This window comes from Equus przewalskii, chromosome 19, assembly GCF_037783145.1.
Source record: "Equus przewalskii isolate Varuska chromosome 19, EquPr2, whole genome shotgun sequence".
Taxonomy (NCBI): Eukaryota; Metazoa; Chordata; class Mammalia; order Perissodactyla; family Equidae; genus Equus; species Equus przewalskii.
Window position 1 is genome coordinate 53,773,186 of NC_091849.1, and position 22,447 is coordinate 53,795,632.

Below are 22,447 nucleotides of genomic sequence, written 5' to 3' on the forward strand. Positions count from 1 at the left end.
ACGGCATCTAATCCACAATAAGGCCCTGCTTCCTTGAACTCTCACCAAAATCACCTCACACAAGCTCGAATCCCGTAATGTCTTTGCTGAAACCCCTTTACTGAGACGCCCCACAATTCTCCATGGAGTAAAACTGCCCCAGCTGGAAGTAAGTGATAAACCTTTGAAACTCTCTTCCACTACAGGTGGGTTCCCAGCTGTCTCCGACCGGAGGGCATTGTGCATGTAATAATAGACCAAAATGCTAGTACCATATTATGGTGTAAACTGAGGCAGGCAGCTCCCTTGCACTGTGTACATGCATATCACCAAAAACCTGGTTAATGTGGGAAATTAAGTCAAATTCCTCTCTTCTCAGATTCACTCCTAAACATTCTTTAAAACAGGATCAAAAATCATCTTCATCAATGCATATTTGTAGCCTCTCTTCCTGTCTCTGCCTCTAAGGAGAATTGTAGGCCACTCTTCCACTCTCCCTGGCCCACATTCCCAACTGGGAAAGGTAGGACCAGCTTGATCAGCTCTGCACCATTGACTGTACAAAATCTGGGGGGTGGGAGAACCAAGAGCAAGAGAAAGACTCATGGAAGGTGAAACCAACCTCCATGATAAAGGGTTGAGCTGGGTAGATAGAGGAAGGAAAAAAGAGAGTCGGCGTCAATTGGGTTTAGAGGGGCCAATTTTGCAGCTGAGTTCGGATCCAGGGAAGAGAAGAACGAAGCAGCTGCAGTAGTAGAGAACTTGGATATGAATAAGACGAGGCAAAAGAAGTTTTCCTTTGCGTTGTGAAAGTACCACACGCCTCTCAACCCTCTCTCTCCTGCTTGCCTTCTTAAAACAAACACCAAAACAATTTGGTCTTTTGGGAGAGATGCTGGGAAAGATTTAAATTTCTTGATGTCATCCCCTTGTTCTAGCATCGCCACCCAGCCCTGTCACTCACAGAGCACTGTAAGGGACCCATGGTAGGTCAGGCGGCATTGTCCGCTCCTGAACACTTCTGCTGCTTCTTCCCTTCCCTTCTTTTCCAATTCGGATACTCTTTTAGAATAATAATAATTAATGCTGCTTATGTACTAAGGCCTTTATATTCATTATTTACACTAATTCTTACAACAATGCTGTAACATAGGCATTATTTTTCCCATTTTAAGTTTAGAAATCTGAGGCTTGGAGAGGCTTTGTCACATGTCTAGGACATAGCTAGTAAGTAAGGAAAGTAGGACCTGAAACCCAGGTCCCCTCAGGTTTCAGACTCGTCGCTGTTGTGTGGTGAAGAATAAACTGGATCTTATGTGGAGCCCTTCAGTTAGGGCCTACCCTGTGTTATCTGACTTATTTCCCACCCCTTCCCGAACACTCCAGCTCAACAGGACCACCAGCATTCCCTTCACATGTCCCCACAACTTTGCTCTGCTCTTGCCTCCTCCTGAAGCCTCCTCTTGATATCAAACCTGAAGTGAGTTCGCTCACCCGTTGCACAGCAAGCCGTTTCTGACACTGGGTGTAGTGGAAGAAAGTAGGAATTTTATTATTGCACTTATTGCACAGTGCTGAGCAAGGAGAGTGGGCAGCTAAGGCTGAAATTCCAAGTACTCCGTGAAAAGCTAAAAGGAAGGGTTTTTTATTGGGGGTTTTAGGTAGGGGAGGGGGAGCATATGGCCTTGCTGGTTGGAGCTTTCCCACCAGCCTGTCTTTGGCCTTGAGAATACTTGCAGAGAGGAGGGAGCCCATGACCTTGCTGGTGAGCAGCTTTCCCACCAGCCTGTATCTCCTTGCAGAGAGGAGATAATGAATCCAGGTGCTTGTCCTTGGCTGTGTCTGTCTCCTGGAGGATAGTGGATTCTGGAGCCAGGAAGCCAGGGAGCAAGCAGGGAATGAGAGTTTTGGTTTGAACCCCATATATGCTGGGTATAATGTAGGTAAATTGATATCAGGGTCAGTATCACTCTCACGTGACACTGCTCTACCCACCCATCCTTGAAGCCTCAACTCAAGTGTCTCTCCTGCCATAAGACCATGTCTGCTTTCTCCATCCTCCACTGGAGGTGATCTTACTTCTCTCTCACATATAGTTTGAACTTCTCTTATAACATGTGTTATATTCTGCCTCAAATTAGAGCGATTCTGACGCACATCTTTTACTTTATCGTCCTTTACCTTCCCAATAAGGCATGATAATAGCAAACACATAGAGCACGTACTAGATGTCTGGGAATAGTCTAAGCGCTTAACATATATGAAGTAACCGAATCCTTATAACAACGTCATAGGGTATGTACTATGGCACAGAGAGGTCAGTGCACTTGCCTGGGGTCACAAAGCCAACAAGTAGCAGTGACAGGGCTTGACCCAGGCAATCCAGCACCCTTGCCCATGCCATGAACCACTGGGAAAGGCTGCCTGTACATGGCAAGATCACAGTGAGTGTTTGCTGAGTCAAAGAATCAATGAGTACACAACTGAATGGATGCAAGGCAGCCAATTCAGGGTAAAAATAACCAAGCCAGTCAAAGTATTTGGTTTATTTGACACCCAGTTGCCTCCAATTCGTAGCATTAGAAAGAATATTTATGTATTCATCGTTCACTTTCTCCACTCATCCAACAAAAATTTTCCACAGACGAGCTGCCAGGCCCGGGACTGGAAGCTACAGGAGTCTGTGCCCTCGGGAGCACACAACATCCAGCGAGAGGAGCTCGCAGGCGTCCACCATTTGCATTGGGGTTGGATGTGTAGAAATGCGATATCGTGGACTTTCTAACTACTTGGCTTTCTTCCTGGTGTGAACCGTGGCCTAAAGCAGTGGTTCAGTCTTGGGTGATTCTCCCCTTGCCATTCAGCTCTGTGTGGAGACATTTTTGGCGCCCCCACTGGGTGTGTGGGCGTTACTGGCATGGGGTGGGTAGAATCCGGGGATGCTCCTAAACATCCTACCATGCACAGGACAGGACAGCCCCCCCCTCAGGACAAAAAGTTCTACTGCCCCAAATATCTGGGGTGGAGACACCCTGTACCAAAAATCGAAGAAGCAACGAGCAGATAAGTCAGTCCTGGAAACCTAATACACAGCAGTACAGTGATTACAGATCACAAAATTGTATTAAAGCATTAAACTTGCTGAGAGGCTAGATCGTCCTTGTGGCCAGCATGAGAAGAAATGATAACTATATGACGTGATAGAGATGGCAGCTAACACTACACGCAAGCATATTGCAGTATAAATGTATCAAGTCAGTACTTTGCACATCTTAAACTTACACAATGTTGTATGTCAAATAAAACTCAATTTTAAAAAATCAAAGATGGACAAAAAGCCTCTCGTTTAGGGGGTACCTCTCAGACTCCTCAGGGAAAAGGCCTGTGTAAGATGGAGAAAAATAAATTAAGCCAGAGCACCGATAAGGAAATAAACAAAGCATACACAGCAAAATAAAATCAAGTCTAAAATACTCCTTGAATCTGTAGTACTGGTAAATCAATCTAATTACGGGGAATTTTGCAAATGCTGTCAGCGGTGCCGGTGTGCTGGAAGGAGGAAGATTCAATTTCCAGCCTCCCCCAGAAATCCTCTTAGGAAAATCTGTTAGGGAACTATCCTTGCGTGCTACAGGACTGAGGTTGTAGAATGAGAAACTGCTTTGTCTAAGACAAAACATGACTGCTCTAAGGTAGACAGGAAGCCTGGCTCAGGAACACTCATCCTATGTTAGAGGTTAAATACGGACCCAGAGACCACCTCCTGCAGACCAGGCCTCCAGCAAGAGGGTGAGAGGTGAGCCCTATCCTGGTTGCACAGGCCCCCCGAGTCTAGGCCGCTCTTGGGCTTTTAAGGAGCTCCAAAGAGGGGTCCTCTCCCCAAAGTACTCCTACCCAATTCTAACAGAGAGGAAGCTCTCACTCTCAAAAGTGGACAAAAGAAAGTAAAAAATATGGAATAGCACCGGAATGCCTGTATTCAAACCCCAGTTCTACTATTTATTAGCCGTGTGATCTTGGATAAATTCCCTAACTGCTCAGTGCCTCAGTTTTGTCATCTGCGAAATGGGAGACGATAACCCAGCTCATTGGGTTCTTGGGGACAATGAAATGAATTAATACAGGTCAAGCACTTAGAATAATGCCTTGCACACAAGAAGTGCTCTATAAAGCTTGGTTATTATTATTAGAGTGTGAGCCCACCGAAGGAAGAGGCTGCATCTCATTTTGATGGATTTTCCTGGGTTTAGCACAGTGCCTGTTTTACTCTCAGAATACGTTACACTGATTAAACCGCCAAACGATTCAGCTTCAGTTTGATGTCAATATTTTATTCAAGAGGCTCGCTCATCAATGTTAATATAATTTTGAGCTTTTGCCAAGTCACTAGGTTATCTGAGAACTTTTTTGGTTAAAATCTTATTTAGGGTTAAATAATTTAGGGTTAAATCTTTGAACGTATTTAGGGTTAGAATCAAGGGGAAGTCTCACCAGAAACTTAGATTTGGTACTTTAAATGCTTTTAAAAAGTGTTTTGGTGAGCATAGAGAAGAGGAACTGACAAGGGTCCAGCTGGGGTTGGGGGGTGCGAGTGGGAGGTGAGAAGAGGAGAACAAATATCAAAATATTTTCTCATTTCCATTGAGATTTCTTTTTGTCATGCATTTGTTAATTTTTACTTGTACTATTTTGTTGAGTCAAGAGCCCTAATCTAAGAGAACAGCACGATGAGCCGTACGTATGCATAAATGCTTACAACCACCACATCATGACCTGGAACAAATATTTCTAAGCACCCCAGAGGGTCCCCCTGCCCCTTCCTGCCCCTTCCTAATCCACAGGCCCCCTAAAGCTAACCACCCTCCAACTTCTCTCACTATCAATCAGTTTAGTGAGTTCTTGAGCTTCATAAAAATAAAGGTATTTTACTGTTTTTTTTTTTTTTTCTGGGAGCTTAATTGTTTTACTTTTCATGCTTCAGTCTAAGATCCATTTCAAATACATTTCTGTGTATGGAGTGAACTACAGGTCAGAGGTATTTTTTTTCCTATCCATGTATCTAATTGCTCCATTACTATTTATTGAAAAGACTGTCATTTCCCCACTGAGTCGCAGAGGTCCACTTGCTGTAAATCGGCTGATCTTCCACATGAAAGTCTGTTTCTGGACTCTGTTCTTTTCCTTCGGTATACTTGATTTTCCTTTGTCAATACCATAGTACTTTCACAGTTTCATAAGTTGTGAGATGCGGTAGCGTACAAGTCGTCCAATTCTGTTCTTCAAATTGTCTTGGGATTCTAGGTTTATTGCATTTCCATATAATCTTAAATTCAACTTGGACATTTCTACCAAAAAAACCCTCCTTCCCTGGGGTTTTGGTTAGCATTGATGAATTTATAGATCGGCTGGGGAGAATTGGCCTAATAACCATATTTAATCTTTAACAGATGAGCATGGTATATCTCCATTGACATATGACTTTCTTGAATTTTTCTCCACAGCGTTTGGTGGTTTTGATGTAGAGATCTTGCACATTTTTCCATTAGGTTTATTCCTAAGTATTTAATTTTTTTGATGCTATTGTAAAAGGTACTTTATTCAAAATTTCATTTTCCAATAGTTTGTTTAGTCTAGTATATTGAAATTAAATCAGATTTTGTCTGTTGACTTTGTATGCAATAAACACACTAAATTTCTTGATTAAATCTAACAATGTGTAGATTCTTTTGAATTTTTTATGTAAACAATCATGCCATGTGTGAACAGTATGAATTTTACTTCTTTGTTTCCTATTTTTGTATCTTTTACTTCCTTTTCTTACTTTATTCCCCCAAATGAAACCTCCAGAACTATGCTGAATGGAAGTAGAAATAAGCATCATCTGTTTCTTGTTCCTAACCTCTAGAGGAAAGCATTCAATATTTCACCATTAAATAAGATATTAGCTATAGAGTTCTTGTAGACGTCTTATAAGTTTCAGATTCTGTCTCAGTCTTGAGGAGAATCTTTATCATAAACAGGTATTCAATTTTATCAAATGATTTTTCTACATTTAAAGATACTCATGCAATTTTTCTCCTTTGAGCTGTTATTGTAGTAGACTACATTGATTCATATTTTTGAATAGAAAAATAGCTTCTCCTAGAATAAACACCATTTGATCATGATGCATTATCATGGGTCCCATTTGCTAATATTCTATTTAGGATTTTTTTCTCTATGTTTCTGAGCTATACTGGCCTATAGTTTTCCTTTCTTTTGCTTCCTTCAGCAGCTTTTGGTCTCATTGTTATGCTATCCTCATAAAGCAAGTTGGGAAGTGTTCCTTATTCCTCTGTTTTCTAAAAGATTATGCTTAATATTTATATTATTTCTTCTTTAAATATTTTGAAGAATTCATCAGCAAAGCCACCTAGACCTGCAGCTTTCTCTGTGGGAATATTTTTAACTACAGATTTGACCACTTTAATATATGTCAGATTATTTAGAGTGGCTATTTCTTGTTGGCAGTTTTGATAAATTTGATAAGTTGATAAATTTCTTTCTTTCTTTGATTCTTCCATTCCTTGATCAATCATTCATTAAGGGTTTATCAAATGTATTAATCTTTTCAGAGAACAGCTTTTAATTTTGTAGCTTTTCTCTGTTTACAAATGCTTTCTATTTTCATGATTCTTCTTTTATCTTTATGATTTTGTTACTTCTACTTCCTTTGGGTTCAATTTGCTAATCTTCATCAAACAGTTTTTAGATGGAAGCTTAGATTGTTAATTTTTGATCTTTCTTCTTTTCTAATATTGTATTTGAAGTTATAAATTTCCCTCAAAGCACTGTTTTAGCTGTATTCAACATGCTTTTGTTGTTGTTGTTGCTATTTTAAATATTGGCACCTAAGCTAACATCTGTTGCCAATCTTTTCTTTTCTTCTCCCCAAAGCCCCCCAGTACATAGTTGTATATGCTAGTTGTGAGTGCCTCTGGTCGTGCTATGTGGGACGCCACCTTAGCATGGCCTGATGAGTGGTGCCATGTCCGTGCCCAGGATCCAAACCGGTGAAACTCTGGGCCACTGAACTGGAGCCTGTAAACTTAATCACTCAGCCATGGGGCTGGCCTCTCAACATGTTTTGATATGTCATATCTTCACTATCATTCACTTCAAAATATTTTCCAATTTTTCTTCTTATGATTTCTTCTTTGACTCACGAGTTAGAAATATGTTGCCTAATTTCCAAACAATTGGAGGTTTTCAAGTTCTCTTTCTGTTTTTGCTTCTAGTTTAATTCCACTCTGGTCAGAGAATATACTATGTATTATTTCAATCCTTCGTAATTGGTTGAAACTCTCTTGTTGTTCCAGAATATGGTCTATTTTGGTGGCTGTCCCACCATATGCATTGAAAAAGATTTTTGGAACACTAAAGTTTTGGAATACTGACTTTTTGTCTTCTTTTATCAGTTACTAAGATTTAAAAATCTATATCTGTGATTGTTGATTTGTATAATTCTTTTATTTTTGTTTTGTATATTTTAGTTATATATTATTAGATACATATACATTTAGAATTATGTTTTTCTGTGGAATTGACCCTTGAATCATTATGAAATGTCCTTCTTTATGTCCCAGAAATATGCCTTTTCTTAAAGTGTACTTTGTCTGATAGCCACGGCCATGCCAGCTTTCTCTTGGTTAATGTTAGCACAGTATATCTTTACCATCATGCTACTTTCAGCCTATCTGTGTCCTTACATTTAATGTGTAAATTACAAACTGGAAATACTTGGGATAATTTTTAAAGTCCAGTCTGGCAATCTTGCTCTCTCAACTGTAGTGTTTAGTCCACCAATGTTTAGTGTAATTATTAACATTTTGGTGTATAAGTCTACTATATCGCTTTTTGTTTCTATTCAACCATCTGTTTTTTTGCTCCTGCTTTCTAAACTTCTGTGTAATTAATCAAGTATTTGTCTGTATTCCATTTTACCTTTTCTGTTAGCTTTCAGTTAAGCATTTTTATATTAGTCTTTTAGTGATTGCTCTAAAGATTACAAAGTGCATCTCATTCTTAAGTACAATCTACCTTAAATTAGTACTTTCACCGCTTAATGAATAATGCAAAACAATTTGACTTCATTTACCTTTCTCCTGCCTTTATGGTATTGTTTTTGAGTAGTTTACTTTCACAAATGTTATAAATCTCATAATACATTACTACTTTTATTGCTTTAAGTTGCAAATATTTTTTTCACATTTACTAGCAGTTACCCTTTCAGGGGATCTTCTTTCCTTCCAGCAGTTCCTTGGGATCATTTTCTTTCACCCTGAAGAACTTCCTTTAGGATTTCTTATATTGAAGCTCTTCGTATTACAACTTTGCTCAACTTTTGTCTGAAAATGTCTTTATTTTGCCCTAATTTTTTTTTTAAAGATTTTATTTTTTTCCTTTTTCTCCCCAAAGCCCCCCAGTACATAGCTGTATATTCTTCATTGTGGGTCCTTCTAGTTGTGGCATGTGGGACGCTGCCTCAACGTGGTTTGATGAGCAGTGCCATGTCCGCGCCTAGGATTCAAACCAACGAAACACTGGGCCACCTGCAGCAGAGCGCGTGAACTTAACCACTCGGCCATGGGGCCAGCCATTTTGCCCTAATTTTTGGAACACTTTTTTTCAGGATACAGAATTCTAGATTGGTAGTGTGTTTTTTTTTTCTTTCAGCACTTTAAAAATATTATTTCAAAGACTTCTGCTTCCATAATTTTTGTTGAAAAGTCAGCTATTTGTTTTAGTGTTGCTCTTTGAAGAAGCTCTAGTATCCTTACTGTCTATATTTTCCATCTCCCTCCATCACATAATATAAGCTTCTTGATTGCAGGGACCATGTGTGACTTATTCATTCCCAGCATCTAGAATTGTGCCTGGCACCTCTATATTCAATGCATAATTTTTGAAAGAATTTATAAATGAATGAATGAATTGTATATCATGAGTATGGTGCAATGCCTAACACAAAGTAGCTGCCTAGCAAAGAATGAATGAATAAAGTCATTGTCCCTTGACAAGATCCATACTCTTATTTCTCTTTTCACAATACCATTCAAACTGTTGCACAGACCTCTAGCTTAAATTAAATGTCACCACTCCATAGACATTTTCTTAACCATGTTAGTAGTTTTGATAAACTCTATTTGTATATTATATATCCAGATAATAACATCTGAAAATAAGACATTTGTAGAGGTAAGATTCTTTTGAGGTTATTTATTTTACTAAAGATAAGCCAAGCTAAAATGCGTTTTTTTGGAATTAGCTTTCAGATAAACTACTTCATAATGTAATTTCCAAATAATGGAGATTTATTAGACACAGAGTTAAAAGAGGTTACAGATGATTTTAAGCAAATAAAGATGGTGCTCGTTCTCAGAAATCATCAGCCTTAACAACCAGCAAAGCCAGACCTACAGATGGATGAAATTTATTCTCCTTGCCAAAGCAAAGGAAAACCCTGCTTCTGAAAACAAATTGGTCTTGCAGTTTACTCTCAGCTACTTTTTGCAGACAAGCACATTTAGTCTTCTTGTCTGTTACAAATGGTGCAAAATCAACATAAATTTCACCTAAGTGATGACTTAATCACTTCTAGATTTCCTCTCTATGGCTTTACAACACAGGAGGCAGCCTTTGAAGTTCAAACACTCATCCAACCTCTAGTTCTTTAATGGAAGGATAAAACAGACAAATTGTGCATTAGTCAGAGAGAAGAACTATTGCTGTTCCATATCCAGCAGAGGGCGTAGAAAAGGGTGGGGAAATGGAAAAGCAGACCATTTATCTCTGAATCAACTATGCGATCTTTGGATAATGGACACTCAGGAACTTCTCCAATAAGAGGAAGGCTATCATTGTATTTTGAAACATGCATCTAGAGCCACGCTTTCTTAAAATAGGCAATAGCACTGGATACATTGTTTATTTGTTCATTTAACAAATATTTGTGGTACACCTATTATGTGCTTAGGTGCTTGGGATAGAGAGATGAATAAGATAGTCAGAATCATGATGGGGAAGTAGCTTGCATTCAGTGAGACAGCGTGAGAAGAAGAGTGACCGAGCCAGGAGAGTGTGAAAGTGCTTTAATCAGGAAAGGGAAGGATGCAATGCTGGTAAGAGTGGGATGCACAGGAGTTGACTGGATGATGGTGGGGCAGAGACGGTGGGGAGGAGATGGAGAAGGTGGGGTGGAGAGGAGGCACTCAGGAGCATTAATAATGAGGCAAGTGATTTTCCAGGTACTGGGAACATGGAGATATCAGAACTTTTTGACTGTGAACACATTCCCCAGTGAATGGATGCCATGTGAGGCAGACAAGCACCTATAAAGAGAACTGCTTTAGCAAAGGCTTTCAGGGAATTCCCATAGAGATGCTGCTAGTGAGAATTTTTTCTTATAGTACCTATTAGTATGATAATAGCTGCAACTACTTGCTGCGTGCTTGCTTGGTATCAGGCATTGCCCTGAGGGCTGTGGAGGCTGCCTCACCTCCTCTTCTACTAAGCTAATGGTGTGGACACTTTTTATCCACATTATAGATATTGCCACAAAGACTTGGAAAGGATGTTTTGCTTAAGTTCACAGAATAACAAATTGCAGAGCCACGATATTAACCTGGGTCTGCTGGATGGCAGAACTGTTATGGTTGGTAGAGGTCAGAATATGTGACTGAATATCTAGAATTATTTAACTAGTATTTATTAAGTACCCACCATGGGCCAGAAACTGCACTAATGCTATAGAACGAAGGGGCCCTACACACTTCTGGCCCAATCCTCTCATTTTAGGTGTGAGAAAACTGAGGTTCACAGAAGTTGAGGGACTTTATAATAAAGTGCCATCTTATCTTTGTCAATTATGAATGGGAGACAAAAGCTAAAAAAGAACAAAAGAAGGGATAGATCTACATATTTTTATTTTAAAACATTTAGGTAGTGACATCACCAAGATGGTGAAGTTGGAGACCCCAATCTCTGGACCCAAACAAAGAGCAACAATCAGACACCTATCCATGAACAAAAATATCTCTGAGAGAGCCCAGGAGTCCGCATAAGAAGATTCCACCTCTGTGTGCCTGCCCATGAGGAGATCCTGCAGCCGCAGGAGTGCATGCAGACAGTCAAGGCCCCTGAGGCTGCTCCTGGGCCTAAGTTCAGCCTTGTCTCCTATCACTGGCCTGTACAGATGGGCTTGCTTGCAACTAGCACCATCAGCTGTGCACCTGTACTCTGCTGGCCCAACTCTAACCACCAGGCTCCACTGCAATGTGTGCACCAGCGCCAAGACTCTGCAGACACAGGGCCCCCTGCCCTGCAGCTTTCAGTGTGCCCAAATCAGAATCAAAAAGGAAGAAGTAAAATTTTCTCTGTTTGCTGATAACATGATCTTGTGTATAGAAAATCCTAACGATTCCACCCAAAAAAAGCCTGTTAGAACTAACAAACATATTCAGTAAAGTTTCAGGATATAAAATCAATGTACAAAAGTCAGTTGCATTTCTATACACTGACAATGAACTTTCTGAAAAAGAAATAAAGAAAACTAGCCCATTTACAACAGCACCAAAAACAATAAACTATTTCGGAATAAATTTAACCAAGGAACTATAAGAGAAAAACTATAAGACACTGTTGAAAGAAATTGAAAAAGACACAAATAAGTGGAAAGATATCCCTCATTTGTGGATCAGAAGAACTAATATCATTAAAATGTCCACACTACCAAAAGCAAACTACAGATTCAGTGCAATCCCTATCAAAATTCCAATGACAGTTTTCACAAAAATAGAAAAAATAATCCTAAAATTCACATGAAACTACAAAAGACCCAAATAGCCAAAGAAATCTTGAGAAAGAAGGACAAAACCAGAGGCACCACACTTTGTGATTTCAAACTATGCTACAAAGCTGTAATAATCAAAACAGCATAAAAACAAACAATAGGGCAACAGAAGAGAATTGAGAGCCCAAAAATAAACCCTTGCATATACGGTCAATTAATACTTGACAAGGGTGCCAAGAATATACAATGGAGAAAAGCTAGTCTCTTCAATAGATGGTGCTAGGGAAACTAGATACTCACATTCAAAAGAGTGAAATTGGACCCCATCTTACACCACTCACAAAAATTAAATGTAAAACCTTAAACTGTAAAATGTCTAGAAGAAAACATAGGAAAATAGCTGCTTGACATTGGTCTTGAAGATGATTATTTTGATATGACACCAAAAGCACAAGTAACAAAATAAAAAAAATCAAGTGGGATTACATAAAACTAAAAATCTTCTGCACAGCAAAAGAAATAATCACCAACAGAAAAAGGCAATCTATAGAATAGGCAAAAATATTTATCAATCATACATTTAATAAGGGTTTAGTGTCTAAAATATATAAGGAACTTAAACAAATCAATAGCAAGAAAACAAAAGAATTAAAAAATGGGCAGAGAACTAGAGTAGACATTTCTCCAAAGAACACATCCAAATGGCCAACAGGTACATGAAAACATGCTCAACTTCACTAATCATCATGGAAATGCAAATCAAAACACAATGAGATATCACCTCACACCTGTTAGATTGGCTACTATCAAAAAGACAAGAGATAACAAATGCTGATGAGGGTGTGGAGAAAAGGGAACCCTGGTGGTTTGCTGGTAGGAATGTAAATTGGTTCAGCCGCTATGGAAAACAGTATGGAGGTCCCTCAAAAAATTATTAAAAATAGAACTAAAATATGATACAGCAATTCCACTTCTAGGTATATATCCAAAGGAGATGAAATCACTATATTGAAAAGAAACCTGCACTCTCATGTTTATTGCAGCATTATTCACATTACCCAAGACGTGGAAATAACCGAAGTCTCTATCAATAGATGAATAAATAAGATGTGATATATATGTACATGTGTGTGTGTGTGTATATATATATATATATATATGCATGTATATATATACACAATTGCATATTATTCAGCCATGAGAAAGAAGGAAATCCTGCCATTTGTGATAACATGGATGAATCTTGAGGGCATAATGCTAAGTGAAATAAGTCAGCCAGAGGAAGACAAATACGGTATGATCTCAATTATATGGGGAATCTGAAAACACTGAACTCATACAGGGAGTAGAATGGTGGTTGGCAGGGGTCAAAAGGTTGGGGAAATTTAGAGATGTTGGTCAAAGGGTATAAACTTTCAGTCATAAAATAAACCAGTTCTAGGGATTTAAGGTACAGCATGGTCACTACAGTTGACAATATTGTGTACTTGAAAGTTGCTATGATGGTAGAGCTTCAGTGTTCTCGCCATAACATTAACAAAATGGTAATTATGTCAGGCAATGGATGTGTTAACTAACCTTATTATGGGAATCATTTCACAATACAGACATAGATCAAATCATCACATTGTACGCTTTAAACTTACACAACTTTATATGTCAGTGAATAAGTTCTGGGGATCTAACATACAGCTTGGTGATTATAGTTAACAATACTGTATTGCATGTGAAAAGTTGCTCCGATAGCAAATCTTAAATGTTCTCACCGCAATGGTGATTATGTGAGGAGATAGAAGTGTGAACTAACCCTACAGTGGTAATCATTTTGCAATATATGTGTCAAATTAACACACTGTACACCTTAAACTTACACAATGTTTTGTGTCAACTATATCTCAATAAAGTTGAAAAAAAATTTAAAGATCAGACCTGTAAACATTCCTTCAAAGTTACTCCTCTTCTGTTCTGTTAGTCACTTAGAATGAATATGAATTAAAGGAAAATTTGAATCAAAAAAGAGTTAAGTGGCATTAACTTTCTCCCCCGAAATAATGCTTTCAGGGTGAAGTGTGTGGCTTACATGCCTTTTTGTCTTTGCATTTTCACAATATGCTGTTAAGTACATTTCCCGGAATTATCCTTCAAAGTGTTTATAATGACTTTTCATAGAGTGCTGGGAGACTGCAAATGAAAGAAGTAGGACCTCCCCAACAAAGGAGATATGGCTTTTAACTGCAGTCAGGAAAACTTTAAACATTCCCCACTTTGGCCCACCAAAAACTTGGAATTCGCCATTACCATGGCATCACATGAGATGCATTCACTGAATTAACATCTGGGTATGGTTATCAGTTGATTTTCATCTGGAATATTCATTTTTAAAGTTTGGCCCATGCTTCCCATCTATTTGTCAGAGGGTATACAAGATTCCAAATACTTTAAGTAACCTGTGGACGGAGTCAACCTGGCTCAATTCTTGGAAAGCACGAAGAACAGAAAAGCTTCTCTGAGCTAAGTCACATCAGAATAATTTGGACAAATTGCAGTAGGAAGGGAGATCAGGTTGATGGGAATTACTTAGCAAGGGTGTTCTTTATATAAACCACAAAGGTAAACTTTAATCCAGTTCCAGGAATTCTCATAGATTTTCACGTAATGTAGTCTGACTAACAAGCCAGGATTGTGTGAGGGCTGTCGACGTGATGATTCTTGTCTTTGTTCAGTAAGAAATCAATGCTCATGAGAATGAGCAGCCATTCACAAAATATTTTCCACAGAAAGTTGATAGGAAGTTAATGTGGAAAAAATAACGCTAACAAAAGTTCTTGTAGGCAAATAGATTTGGCAAGTGCAAAAAACTTTGGGTTTAATCTAAGGTAAATGAGTTTTTCTACTGCCAGTATTTTAGAGTGTCCAATGCTCCATTGTGTCTCTGCCTCTCCAAACTTATCTGAAGACAGCCTTTTTGAAGGTGGTCGAGTATCTCCCCTTCATCTTCTCCTTGCTCTGTGTCCTCATGTTTTAAGCCCAGTCACTAACTACTCTCACGTTCAGCTTTCTCATTTTCAAAATAAAACAACACTTCATATCATGGGGTTAATACAAGGATTAAGTAAAAGTTTATACACATGTATAATTGCCTTATAAATAATTAAGTATTATACAAATGGATGTGTGTTTAGGCATAAGCATAGCTCTGGTGGTAAAGATTAATATACACGTCTCTTCACCCTTTTTGCTCTATTTAGACATGTCTATAGCCCTTCGCAGCTTCAAAGCGTGAAAATTGTCTTTCTTGAGCAAGCTCACCTCTAATTACACTACTTTGACCCCTGTTTCTTACAAGTCTATCCACAGCCCCATTATTTCATCTCTCCCTCCCGATGATAATACATACACATACACCACATTTTCCAAAATGTGAATTTTTGGGGAAACACGGGATTAAACAATGTTCAACAGATGTGACATGTTTCATTTCAGCAGGATGTTTCAGAGCTTTAGTTATGCATAGCATTATGAACCTCCAAGAGGAAACTATAACTTGCAGGATACTTTCCAAATTTATTTTATGATGGAACTCCTCTTTTCCTGGAGTATCGATGGGTCCCAATGGTCTGCAGAACACATGTTTGGAAATGCTACTGTATAGCCTTGGCGGAAACAAAATGGCTTCACTGCTAAAGACAAAGAGCATCTCAGGGACTGTATCCCCAGTAATCTCACGTTGTCCTTTGATATTGATCTGTAGTTGAAGTATGACACTTAAACCTAGGTATGAAATTATGGGAGCTGTTTCTATTGCACCCAGTTTAATTACGTTATCATAAAAACATTTGACGATGTCACAGGTAACAACTTCATAGACAGCAAAATCTTGAATAACCAAAATTTCCGAGGTATGAAGTACCTGAATATACTTAGTTCCTGGTAAATTCAAGTTAATTCAGGCCAAAAATATTTATAAAATCTATAGGTATACTGTTTAGGCTTTGTCAATTCAATAAATACACCTAATTGCGAGCATACTTTATGATTTGAGTTCTTTATGTGTGCAGGATGTTCATTGTATTCGGTGATAATTATACCATCCTACAGAAATAGAGGGTTCTGGGGGTTTGATGTGAATCTTTCCTGATCCTCAGCATATCCCAGAAGCACTTTTTTTTAATCAACAAAAGCTTGTTTTCTGGACATTCGTTTTACATCTCAGGGTTTCAGTCACGCCAATAATTATCTTAACATCCATATCATCTTATTAATGAACCTGCAGCATCGAGAGTCTTTGGATAGGGCAACTCCCATGACCCCCCTCCTCTCCTACTCCACCCCAAAACCCCAGCCACAAATGATTGGACCAGGCTAGATAGCTGACTCAAGCTTGGCCAATTAGATTCCTTTTCATCAGAATTTGGAAATGGAAACTCAAAGTTAGAGTCAGTTGGACAATGGTGAGTGCCTGCACTTAAAGGTAATATTTACCTGAGGCCAAGGAAGGCCAAAGTTGTACAAGCCAATGAGAGCAATGACTCAACTATTAGGACACAGATTCATAATAAATACTTAATAAAGATACTTAATAAAGAAAAAGTAAAATGGCTTAAACAAGATAAGAGAACTTGTTTTTCTCTCCCACATAACAGCCTGAACAAAAATAGTCTAGACTCATGGCTGGGGACCCAGGCTCCTTTGATCTGTGCCCAATACATCCTGAGAGTTGCATGGTCCACAATAGCTTACTCCCATAACGATTTTTGAGACATGAGGATGGAAAAAGGAGAATGCCCTTTTCTATAACCACAAAGTTGCATACAATGCATCCACATCAAACCAGAACTTGGTCATATGGCCACATCCAGCTGCAACAGAGCCCAGAAAATATAATCTTAGCTGGGATCCCCTGTGTCCAGCTAAATGCTAGGGTTCTGTTGTTAAAAGAAAAATGAGAGAATGAATATTGGAGAACAACTGTGAGTAAGCTGAGAAAGGAGGTGCTCAAAGAAAATCAGTAGAAAGAAATCAACACACAGCAAGAAGCAGAAATGACACACAGACAGAGACAGAGACGGAATTAGAGACCCAGGGAGTGGTTGTCTGTGACTTCCCAGTTCCTGGACACCCATCTGTCCTTACTGCAATAGAAACTGGGTTCTGTGAAATTCTTCTGCAGCCTTTCAACAAGCCCCATTGTCTCTGGAGCTAGATTGGTCAGTTTATGTTTCTTGCAACTGAACTAACGCAGATAACACGTATTGCATTTACTGAGCCCTCGTGATGTGCCAAGCATTGTGCCAAGGTCTTTATATAGATTGTCTCATTTTAAACCTCATAGAAATCCTATCAAGTAATTACTGTTCTTTCTCAATTTTTACACCTGAAGAAAATGAGACTTGGGAAGGTCTCACAGATAGCAGGTATCAGAGCATAACTTGAACTTGAATCCTATAGCCTTGCTCCACATTGGTGTTCTTCCTCACCACCAAAGACAGGCATGAGCATGTGGGTCTACAGCAGGAGGAGGCCAGGGCAAGGCTGGGGACCTGGCCTGTGCTGACTCATTAAAATGAGGCAGGTACTGAGGAGCTACACACAGCTACGTGACCTGGGAAGAAACTCAGCTGAAGGGAGAAACTCAGTGTTTGGGGCACACAGGTAAGCAGTTGAGTATGTCTAACTTCAATTGGTAGGGGTGTCCATTAGGCATAGTGGTGATAGATTCAGGAGTAGGCAGGAAGGCTGGCTCATGGACAGCAGTGAATATGCTTATCAATAGGATTCCTAGACACTGATGAGATTAGAGCACAGAGAACGGCTGTTATGGATACATGTTTGTGTCCTCCCAAAGTTCATATGTTGAAACCCTAATCCCCAACGTGATGGTAGTAGGAGATGGGACCTTTGGAAAGTAATTAGCTCATAAGAGTGGAGCCCTTATGATGGGATTAATGTCCTTACAAGAAAGACACAAGAGAGCTTGCTTCTCTGCTCTCCACTAGGTGAGGATACAAGAGAAGACAACCATCTATAGACCAGGAAGTGGGCCCTCACCAAGAACTTAATCTGCTGGCACCTTGATCTTGGACTTCCCAGCATTCTGAACTATGAGAAATAAGTGTCTGCTGTTTAGGCCACCCAGTCTATGGTAATTTGTTATAGCAGCCTAAGCAGACTAGGACAAGGGCCTCACAAAGACATGGCAGAGACTAGACGATCCTTTATTCCTTCCAGGGAAGGTAGTTGAAGGGCTCCAGTTAGCAAGTTAATTGCATCTTGATTAATTGCCGTTTTTTGCTGAACCATGCTGACCTCTGACTCTCGGGAGAGGTCTGGCCTGATGACTCGTTGCTTAGTGTCTTCTCTACCATGACGTCTTCTGTCCTTGTAGGGCCCAAACAGGATGAACCAGTGCTGCTGTTAGGACTTGAAGCAAAGACAACTTCCACAAAGCAGCTCATGTAACTGCAGAGGAGAAGTCATTAGAGAAAAAGTCTTCCCCGTGGCTCTTACCAGTAAGCAGATCAACACACACCCTAATTAATATCAAGGAAAAATGTGTAATGTGTTTACCTCTTCATAGTAGAATAATAGAATGACTTTCAACAACGTCTTGAGTTTAAGGAAGGAGAGTTCCACCAGTCACAGACTCTAGAAATGGTTTACCTGAGAGCGATCACAAGAATTGACCTATGAGCAAAAGATTCTGAAGTTTCCAAAGAGAGATAAATCAACTTAGTTTCAAAGCATTCAATTACCAATCTTCCTCCCGGTTTTCCTGCTGAACTCAGAAGTTTCTTGCCTTTCCTGCTGCATATGTGTCTTTAACATAGCAGATGCCAGCTGGATAGACTTAGAAACGGGCAACTTTTGGTAAAATTCTAGAAATCAGTCTCCAGAGATTTTCCAACAAGCCTTGAACCTCATATTTGCCAGTGTGTATTCCTGCCTGTAGGCGGGGTTCAGGGTGGGGTAGAGAAGATGTTTTCTTCTACTTCATTCCTGACAGGCTAGACAGATGTGAAAGATAAAAAGAGGAATACTCCTTGTACAGCTGGAATTAGGAAAGGGGACTTATGATTAGATCATAGAGGAAGGCTGGGATGCCAAAGATAATTAACAGAGGATGAAACCTTGGGGAGATGACTACCGTAACTTCCAGAGAGAGCCCGATCTGGGATCCTATTGAGAGACAGAGTTAATAAGATTTATTAATAATATTCATTAATAAGATTAATTAATTATGTGTAAAATTTAGGTCAGTAGTTCTCTGCACATTAGAACCCTGACTGCATATTAGAATCTCAATGCCCAGGCTGCAATTGGACCAATTAAGTAGAAGGCTCTAGGGGTGGAACCCAGACATCAGTCATTTTAAAATCTCCCCAGCTTATTCCAATGTGCAGCCAAAATTGAGAACCACTGATTTAGGCAGATTTGAGAAAGAAAGACTGGGAAGTTCAGCACCTGTTATTTCACGCATTATTAGGTGAGTTGCAGAGCGCAAGAGTTGGGGAGGGTAGAAGTATGGATCATCTCAAGGGAACATGCCCAGGTACAGGTGAGACCTGGCAGACAGGAAGCAGTAGGATAAGAAGAGATGTAGGCCTGAGGAGCGGAAATCTCTTCAGTTCACAGGGTTTGTTTAGACAATGGAAGTTTTCAGCAGACCCAGAATTTATTGACTTTACCTCTCCCTCACTATGGTGCCTGCATAATGCAGAATCTGGAAGAGTATGTCAGAACATAAGGAGTTAAAGTAATGAAGACACAGTGATTCAGCTAGTAAAGAAGGGCAAGAACCAACCTTAGAAACAGATGAAGATTTTAAACATACAGCTGAAAGAAGTAGGCAAATTAAACACTATAGGATATCCCACTACTACAGAGAAAGATGTGGCCCAAAGAAGGGAGCCCAGATATTTCCGTTGCCACTGAAGTTGGTAAGTTATTCAAGGCCTGGAATAGTCAAAAGCTAAGACAAAATGGCCAATAAGCACATAAAAAGATGCTCAAGGTCACTAATCATTAGGGAAATGCACCACAATGAAATATCGCCTCTCACCCATTGGGAAGCCTACTATCAAAAACAAAAAATAGCAAGTATTGGCAAGGATGTGGAGAAATTGTAACCCTTGTCCACTGTAGGCAGGAATGTAAAAGGTGTAGCCTCTATGGAAAAACGTATGAAGGTTCAAAAAATTAAAACTGGAACTACTATATGATCCAGCAATTCCACTTCTGGGCATATACTGAAAAAAATCAAAAGCAGGGTCTGGAGAGAGATTTGTACATCCATGTTCAGAGCAACATTATTCACGACAGCCAAAAGGTGGAAGCAACTCAAACGTCCATTGGTGGATGAATGGGTAAACAAAATGTGGTATATACATACAATAGAATATTATACAGCCACAAAAAGAAGGAAATTCTGACACAAGCTACAACATGGATGAGCCTTGAGAACATTACGGCAAATGAAACAAGCTAGTCACAGAAAGACAAATATTGTATGATTCCACTTAAATGAGGTACCTAGAGTAGTCAGACTCATAGAAACAGAAAGTAGAATGGAGGTTTCCAGGGATTGAGGGACAAGAAATGGGAAGTTGTTGCTTAAGGTGCACACAATTTCAGATTTGCAAGATGAAAAGAGTTCTGGAGATTGATTGCCCGACAACATGAATATACTTAAAACTGCTGAACTATAAACTTGAAAATGGTTAAGATGGTAAATTTTATGTTATACGTATTTTGCCACAATTAAAAATAAAACATATAGGAGCTGGCCTGGCAGCGTAGTGGTTAAGTTCACGTGCTCTGCTTCAGTGGCCTGGGTTCACAGGTTTGCATCCCGGGCACAGACCTATACCACTCATCAAACCATGCTGTGGCCACATCCCACACACAAAAGATAGAGGAAGATGGGCATGGATGTTAGCACAGGGACGACGTGCCTCAAGGAAAAAGAGGAAGATTGGCAACAGGTGTTAGCTCAGGACCAATCTTCCTCGCCAATAAATAAATAAATAGGTAAATAAATGAAAAATATATGTAACCAGATACTTATAGGTGAAAAAAGCCAGGTGTAGTACAGTTTATATTATATGCAAATATTTTTGGCTAAGAAAATGGAATAAAAGTTTGCGTAATCTCTTTTACATCTTGCTATGTGTGTATATATATTTATGTGTTTATATATAATTATATGTATATACACATACAGATACACACATTCATATCAAGAACTGTTGGAAGAATAAATAGGAAATTAATAAAATGGATGGAGTGAGACTGAGACTTGTGTGTACACTTTTTTTATAGTTTTGACTTTTGAATCATGTAAATGTATTGCCTATTAAAAATAAACTTAAAATGTCGAAAAAAAGCTGAAGGGGCGCTGGCCCAGTGGCACAGCGGTTAGGTTCCTGCACTCTGCTTTGGCAGCGCAGGGTTCACTGGCCCAGATCCCAGGCATGGATCTGCCTACTGCTTGTTAAGCATGCTGTGGCACACATCCCACATATAAAGTAGAGGGGGATGGCCACAGACGTTAGCTCAGGGCCAATCTTCCTCAGCAAAAAGAGGAGGATTGGTGGCAGATGTTAGCTCAGGCCTAATTTTCCTCAAAAAAAAAAAAAGCTGAGGGCAGAGAAGAGGCAGTGGAGCAAGGGTTGATCCTCCCTGCGCCTCTTAGGGCCCTGGATTTAATGAACACATCATCAACAGTGGCTTCATTCCAAGTGTCTTCAGTGCCCATTTATCTTCGGCCGAGACAAACGTGAGATGAATGGAAAATGCTCCTCTGAGACCGGGTGCAAAGGCTTAAGAATTCCAGAGCAGGAGACAGGGGAGTGCCGCCCTGCACGGGACAATATGAGGCTCAGCATCTTGCTGAGGTTGGAGGAATACAAAGGATTGGGGGACTGAAAATGTACTTAGGGAACTGCAAGTTACGTATGAAGGGCACCATGGTGCCAGGAGAGAGTGGAGGCCACGTCACCCTGGAGGAGCAGGAAACGTAGGGCTCGAAGAGGAAAGAGCAAAAAGAACCTTTCAATATCGGGCGAGATTCAAAGAGGAAGAATCCTGGAGTGTCTCAAATGTCACCCTTGGCAAGAGGAGTTAGTGTACATGGGGGTCCTCTCTCCCACATGGAAATGCAGTGTCCCCACCTAACGTCTTGATGGACTGGCTCTCTCTATGGAGATTCAGTTTACAAACTGTACACTCACTGTAGACTCCAGCTCAAGCACCCTGGCAATCTTGAAAGCAAGGAGATGTTCTCTCTCCTCTGTGTTTCCTTCTCCTCTTCCCCTAAGCAAGGTTAATTCAACCCTTGGATCTTTGGCCGGCAAAGCAAGGTGTGTCTAGTGAGGTGAATATTATTTTTCCTGGAAATTGTTGTAGGGTAGCACACATTCTTGTTGGATAATTTCCAGCACTAGTTTTGCTAAATCAAAGGGTACATGCACTTAAAGCTCTGAAAGATATCGCCAAATTGTCTCCTAAAGAGGCCACTTCAATTTTCACTCTTGGCAACAAGGCGTTATGAGGGCCTGCTCCATCACCTTCTCGCCAACACTGTGCACAATCCGACTTTTCTATATTTCCCAAACGACTATGAGAGAACGTTATCTCCTA